The sequence below is a fragment of the Silene latifolia genome, chromosome 9, assembly GCF_048544455.1.
Source record: "Silene latifolia isolate original U9 population chromosome 9, ASM4854445v1, whole genome shotgun sequence".
In the NCBI taxonomy this organism is placed as follows: domain Eukaryota; kingdom Viridiplantae; phylum Streptophyta; class Magnoliopsida; order Caryophyllales; family Caryophyllaceae; genus Silene; species Silene latifolia.
The window spans coordinates 123,327,988-123,335,494 of NC_133534.1; the positions used below are offsets into that span (position 1 = coordinate 123,327,988).

Consider the following 7,507-nt stretch of genomic DNA (forward strand, 5'->3'; position numbering starts at 1 on the left):
GAGGCACCAGCAGTAGTAGTAGGAGGGGGTCTCCTGGCAGGCTAAGGGTAGCCGCCCTCAGGGGGAACAAAGTAGGAAGGGTGAGTCCAAGCACCTTGTGGGAGCATCCCCCCCCCCCCCGGGCTAACTCCTCGTAGACTGGGTACAGGGCTAGAGCCGTGTCTAGCCTGTGATGGTCAAAGCTCCTGCACAAATCACTTAGTACACGTGACATTGCCCTTTGGTCCATGACCGGAGGGACGACCAAAGGTGTGGGTGGTCGAAAAGTGGCTGGGTAGCCAGTGGGAGCAAGAGTGGAGGAAGAGGGTGTCTGCGAAGAGAAAGCACGAGCTCTCCTCGAGGTGGTAGCAGTAGCAGTAGCAGTAGCCGCCACAATAGGAAGCCTGTAACTAGGCAAGGGCGGCCGAGCTGCCCCCTGAACAGTGGTAAGGGGCAGGATAGGAGGGTAGCCAAGAACAGGAATGCGGTCACAGATGAAAGAATCAATCTTCCACCGTATCTGTCTATCAACCCAATGGACAGCCCTCGCGTAAGCAAGGTCCATGAAGCGCAGGTCAGGGTCTATAGGGTCCTCCTGTCGAGGGAAAAGTAAAACAAGACGGTTGGCGATACGCGTCACCAATCCGCCACAAGCAATAGTGGTCAATGTGCCCTCACTAACAGTCTGAAAGTGAGCGGCAGTCAAAAAAGCGATGTTATAGATACGGGCTATCCGACTTTCAATGTTCAGATAGCCCGCTAAAATAGACAGTTCGATGTTATTCACATTGTTTGACTCTTTACGGCCGAAAATGGTATTACCCATTAGCCGTAGAAAATAACGAAGAGGGGGCAAGTGGACGGAAGTGCCCGTCCTTTTAGGCCCGTAAAAGTCACTAATGCAAGACCACATGACCCGGTGAACATCAGAGGTATCCGAGGTTCTGCCCTCGAAGTAAAGACCCAAAAATCCAGCGAAATCGGCTAATGTCAAGGAGTAATTGACATTGAATAGCCGGAAGGAGATGCAAGCACTAGTCTTATTTTCCGCAAAAGTAGCTGAGTTAAAGGCATAAGACGAAAAGAACTCGAGGGTCAAAATGTAATACGTGAACTCAGCCATGTCCACTAGACCCATCATACCTGTCCCGTTTAGCAGGGACATAACCGACTCATAACAACCTAATTTCTCCAAAGTTGGTTTATGAAGAAATCGGGTAGCTGTAACTTTCATTCTCGAAACAAAAAGAGAAAATTTAGCGCGCTGAGTAGAATTAGCAAAGATAACCTGCGGATAGTCAGGGAGACTATCTGTGGTAGCCTCAATCATCAGCGGCGGTCCTCGTGGCCGCTTGGTAGCGCCTTGGCTCGACAGTCCCTCGTACATATGCTCCTTTCCTTTTGTCATTGTTGTTGCCTGCAAAAGAATCCCCATTAGCAACAAAATCTCCTAACATTGTCGAATTACGAAAACCCGAACAAAATCAGAATTTGAAAATCCAAATTAGGGTTCAAAATTTGGGGAAAACGGCTTTAAACACATCCTAGTTGCTAATTTGCCTCGAAAATCAAGGGGGAAAGGGTAGAATAAGCAATTAAAGTATTAAAATGACAAGACAATCAATCCCTAAAATCGATTTCCCCAAATCGATTTTTCCGTCTCAATGACCATATGCTCGAAATTTTCACATGAAACCGCAATAAAAGTCGAAAATAGAGCATGGAAGAAAGATTAGAGACATACCTTGAAGAAACTTGAAGATGAAAGAAAGAAAAATCAAGTCTAAGATGGGATTGCAGGTTAAAATCGCTAAAAGGGGGATGGAGTTAGGGTTTGTTCCTGTTTTTCTGATTTAGAGGGAGTGTAAGAGTGAATGAATGAAAAAGAATAGAAGACTCCCTTATCAGTGTGCATTCTGAACCCGCGCTATGGTCGATCGACCAATTGACACGGTCGATCGACCGGTATCTCCTTTAAACAGCTTCTGGACTTTTCTTCTCAGTCGATCAACCATATTGCCCAGTCGATCGACCAAGATCCGTTCACAGTAGCCCCTGACCTGTTCCTTTTCAGTCGATCGACCACCTTGACCAGTCGATCGACTGAAAACACTGACAATTTAGCTCAAATTCGTCAAAATTGTTTGCCAACTTAAATTGCTTTGCCCTTTTCCTCTAATTTTACGCACTTTGCATAAAATAAATTCCTGCAAAAATTATCAAAGGCGCACATATTTTCCAACCCAAGAAATTGCAAATTAAAAGAAATTAAATAATACAAAAAAACTCAAAATGCAAATTAAATGAAATAACAAAATAAACTTCCTAATTACAAAAAGTTACAACCCGGGTTGCCTCCCGGTTAGCGCTGGTTTAAGAGGTCCCGCACGACCATTTTACCTCACTTTGCATCATCCGATAACGGGTCGAAGTACAATACCTCGACCTTCCCAACATATGCATCTGATCCGTGATAATGCTTCACATATTGGCCATTAACTTTGAACCTTTCTCCAGCAGAGGTCTCCAATTCAACTGATCTGAACTTTGTGACCATTTGTGTGACCGTGTAAGGACCAGTCCACTGGATTTCACTTACCAGAAATAAACGGATACGAGCGTTAAAAGGAGTACCTTATCGCCAATATGGAACTCGCGCTTGATGATTCTCTTATCGTGCCGTAACCGTTTTCTCCTTATAGATCCTAGCATAGTCATAGGCCAGCAGCCTAAATTCCTCTAGCTCATTCAGCTGTGTCATGCGTTTCTCACGAGAGAGGTTAGGATCCAAATTCAAATCACATATAGCCCACCAAGACTTACGCTCTAACTCAAGCGGCAGATGACATGTCTTACCATAAATCAATCGGTATGGTGACATCCCGATTGGCGTCTTAAACGCAGTTCCATAAGCCCATAAGACATCATCTAACTTAAGACTCCAATCTTTCCGTGATTTAGAAACAACTTTAGCTAAGACTTCTTTCAGTTCTCTGTTAGAAACCTCAACCTGACCACTAGTTTGGGGATGATACCCCAAACCTCTATGATGTTGGACACCGAATTTTGTCAATAAAGCACTAAGTTGTTTCTCTTTAAAATGCATTCCCCCATCGCTAATGACAACCTGAGGGACACCAAAACGAGGGAAAATAATCTTTTTAAACAGTTTAATCACGGCTTTTGCATCGCAATGGGGAGTAGCAATAGCTTCCACCCATTTGGATACATAATCTCTGACTACGAGGATATATTTATTACCTTGACTGCTCGGAAAAGGTCCTTGATAATCAATGCCCCAGACATCGAAAATCTCAACCTCAAGAATGCCTACCTGTGGCATCTCATGTCTCTTGGAAATATTCCCCGATCTTTGACAAGCATCGCACTCAGCAACAAAATTGCGACAATCTGCATGCAAAGTTGGCCAATAGAAACCAGATTGGAGTACCTTAGCCACAGTCCTGGACGGACCGTGATGACCACCATAAGCAGAAGAGTGGCAAGCCTCTAGGATATCCTTCACCTCTCATTGAGGCACGCATCTCCGGATGAGACCGTCTGCGCATTCCTTGAAAACATAAGGATCATCCCAAAAATATTGCCTAGCATCATAAGCAAACCGCTTCTTCTGCTGCCATGAAAGCTCGGGTGGTATCCCTACACAAAGCAAAATTAGCAAAATCAAAGCAAACCATGAAGGTGGATAAGACCCTGAAGTAGTAATAGCTAATGAGACTCTCATCGGAAAAGAATCATTAATAGGCAACGAATCCTCCCTTTCTCGTCACCATTTGCAGACGAGATAGGTGGTCACTACCACATTCTCTGCTCCTTTCTTATCTTTGATCTCCAAATCAAACTCCTGCAAAAGGAGTATCCACCTCAAAAGCCTCGGCTTCGCGTCTTTCTTAACAAAGAGAGTCTTCAACGCTGCATGGTCAGTATAAACAATAACCTTAGAACCTAACAAATAAGACCGAAATTTGTCTAAGGCAAAAACTACAGCTAGAAACTCCTTCTCAGTGGTAAAATAATTAATTTGAGCCTCATCCAGAGTTCGGCTCGCATAATATATGGCATTCAAAGCTTTATTCTTCCGCTGTCCCAAAACTGCACCGACCGCATAATCGCTGGCATCACGCATGATCTCAAATGGGAGGTCCCAATCAGGCGGCTGAATGATTGGCGCAGAAACTAGGGCCTCCTTTAACCTGTTAAAAGCGGTAAGGCACTCATCAGTAAATTCAAAGATAGCATCCTTAAGGAGCAAATGTGTAAGTGGTTTAGCAATTTTTGAAAAATCCTTAATGAAACGCCGGTAAAAACCAGCGTGACCAAGGAAACTCCTCACTCCTTTAACATTCACGGGAGGAGGTAATTGCTCAATCACCTGCACCTTTGCCTTATCAACATGTATACCTTTATCAGAAATCAGATGCCCTAACACAACTCCCTCATTGACCATAAACTGACACTTTTCCCAGTTTAAAACAAGATTAACATCTATACAACGCTGCATGACTTTATCAAGGTTAGCTCAACGATCAAAGTCACTACCATAAACTGAGAAATCATCCATGAATACCTCCATAATATTCTCTATATAATCAGAAAAAATTCCCATCATGCACCTCTGAAAGGTAGCAGGGGCGTTACACAACCCGAAAGGCATTCTACGATAGGCAAAAACACCCTGTGGACAGGTAAAAGTGGTCTTACTCTGATCGTCTGGATGAATAGGGATCTGAAAGAACCCTGAATATCCGTCTAGAAAACAGAAAAATTTGTTAGAGGCAAGTCTTTCAGTCATTTGGTCAACAAAAGGGAGGGGGAAGTGGTCTTTCTTGGTGGCGGCATTTAACTGTCTATAATCAATGCACATCCGCCACCCTGTCACTACTCGAGTTGGTATTAATTCATTTTTCTCATTTTTAACCACGGTAGTCCCTCCTTTCTTCGGGACTACTGAATCGGGCTAACCCACTTGGAGTTGCCAATCGTATAAATAATACCGCATCGAGTAGTTTCATCACGTCGCCCATAACAACTTCCTCGCATCTTCGGGTTCAACTTGCGTTGACCCATGTCGTAAGACTTGTGGCCTTCCTCCAGCTCTATCTGTGCATACAAACATCGGGTGATGCCCTTAATGTCATCCAAAGAGTAACCCAAAGCCTTCCTGTTTTTCTTAAGCACACACATCAAAGGCATACAGTGGTCATCATTAAGCTTAGAGCTAACAATTCTTTGGGTCTTGCTCCGTATCATCTAGAAAGACATACTTAAGATTAGGAGGAAGTGGCTTACGTTCTGGCACCTTTACCTCTACAAAGATAGACAGAATCGCTTCAATGGTGTAGCAAGTGTTGACCAAGTTCTCGTTGGCCAAGCTTAAAAGCATCTCATCTTCTTCCTCATTGAGCTCGTAGCTCTCCATTGAGGCTACCAAAGCATCGGCTCCTCAAAGCATTCTCCATCAGTATTACCCGCACACTCATCTAAACGGGTTAGATCGGCTAAGGGATCCTTGGCTAAGGATTCCCTCCAATTACAAGTAATAGCCCTATCAACAATATCAATGGAATAACACGTATCCTCATCAACAGGTTCAGTCGCCTTGTGAGCAAGACTGAACTCAATGGTGTCATCCCCTACCTCTAAGGTTATGGTTCCGCGTTTGACATCTATTACAGCCCATTGTTTGTATGTAAAAACAGTCTACCTAAAATAATAGGTATTTGATTGTCCTCTCGCAATGTCCAAAACAACGAAATCGAGGGAATAAAAAACTTACCCACTCGAACGGGTACATCCTCTAGAACTCCTATAGGTCTCTGAGTCGATCTATTTGCCATTTGAACGGTAATATCAGTCACCTTAAGTCTACCAATATTTAACCTTTCGCAAACAGAATACGGCATGACAGTGACACTGGCCCCTAAGTCACAAAGGGCCTTTCCAATTTCGTGGTTACCTATAGTGCAAGGAATTGAAAAACTACCCGGGTCCTTTAATTTAGGTGGTACATTAATTTGCGAAAGAGCATTACATTCTTCCACAAAAGCAACATTACCATCATCACGAAAATTTCTCTTACGATTTAAAATATCTTTCATAAATTTAGCGTAAGAGGGTACCTGGGTAATTAAATCAGTGAAAGGAACCGTTACCTCGAGATTCGGACCATCTCCGAAACTTACCAAACTTACGCTCCACTTAGTAGCCTTCAAACGCTCCGGATATGGGATCGCAACACTGGCCGTAGGATCAGTAACCTTCGGCTTCCGTAGGTTTAAAACCCCCGTCAAATCATCAATGAGTGAAGAATCATGCAAACTAGTTGACGGATTTGCATCCTGTACTGGGATGTCAGTCGATCGACTGATATTAGTGGTCGATCGACCAACTTGGCTGGGCGTGAATAGTTCCTGTTCAGAATTGATTTCATCAGGTGACTCAGTCGATCGACTGACAATGTTGGTCGATCGACTTCCTGTGCTGGGTGTGAATAGTTTATGATCAGAAACTATTTTATCTGACACTTCAGTCGATCGACTGACAATGTTGGTCGATCGACCAGCAGTATTGGCAGTTGAGCTCGTTTTTGTACCAGAAATTAGACTAGCCTCTTCATCATTTTCTGAGTCTCCTCTTGGCTTGTCGGAACCTTCATAAGAGAGGCCACTTCTGAGATTAATGGCGTTAATCATTTCAATTGGCCCTTCACATTTACTTGAAGAATTGGCAACTTGCTTAGCCTCTATATTCTCCAACTGCTTCACAAAATTCTTTGAGGACTCGATCCCGGCTGCTTCCATATTCGCCACTTGAACCAAAAGGCCTCGGACCATTTCCCTCAATTCCTCGATCTCATTTGAGTTATGAACGGGAATTTCAACTCTCTCCTTAGAAGCTTCAGTCATCTCGAGCTTCTCGAGACGAGTAGTGATAGAAGTAATGAGTGTCACAACGGTACTCATTTCATCACTTTGCTTTCGTGACTTTCCACGTGAACTTCCAAACTCAGCTCTATGGACTGCCATCTCCTCAATAGTGTTCCAACCTTTATTTTGACCGGTATTGTTTTGGAACCTACCATTAGCAGCTGCATCTAGGATGACCTTGTAATCATCATATAGAGCATTATAGAATACATTGCAAAGGTACCACTGCTGAAAACCGTGGTGAGGGACGGACCGAACCAAGTTCTTGAAACATCCCCATGCTTCACAAAATTCCTCATCATTACCTTGCTGGAAGTTAGAAATTTTACTTCTCAAAGCATCAGTCTTTGCAAGTGGGAAGTATTTTTTGTAGAAGGCCAATGCGAGAGATGTCCAATCTGTGACTCCAGCTGCTACCCTATCAAGGTAGCGGTACCAATCTCGCGCCGAATCCTTCAAGGAGTATAAGAACATCAACCCCTTTACTTCATCCCGAGTCACCCCGGTGGTATAGGTATGGACAATGATGAGTCCGTGAAAATTTCCATATGCTTCAAGGGGTCCTCATCTCAGTAGACAAA

The 7,507-nt window shown here is 43.7% G+C and overlaps 1 non-coding gene across 1 annotated transcript; it reads left to right on the forward strand.

Annotated features, from left to right (window-relative positions):
* Positions 1-7,158: 7,158 nt before the first annotated feature.
* On the forward strand, positions 7,159-7,267 carry LOC141603857 (small nucleolar RNA R71). The gene has a single exon (XR_012525700.1). It is a non-coding gene; the product is annotated as a small nucleolar RNA R71 (small nucleolar RNA).
* The last annotated feature ends 240 nt before the right edge of the window (positions 7,268-7,507 follow it).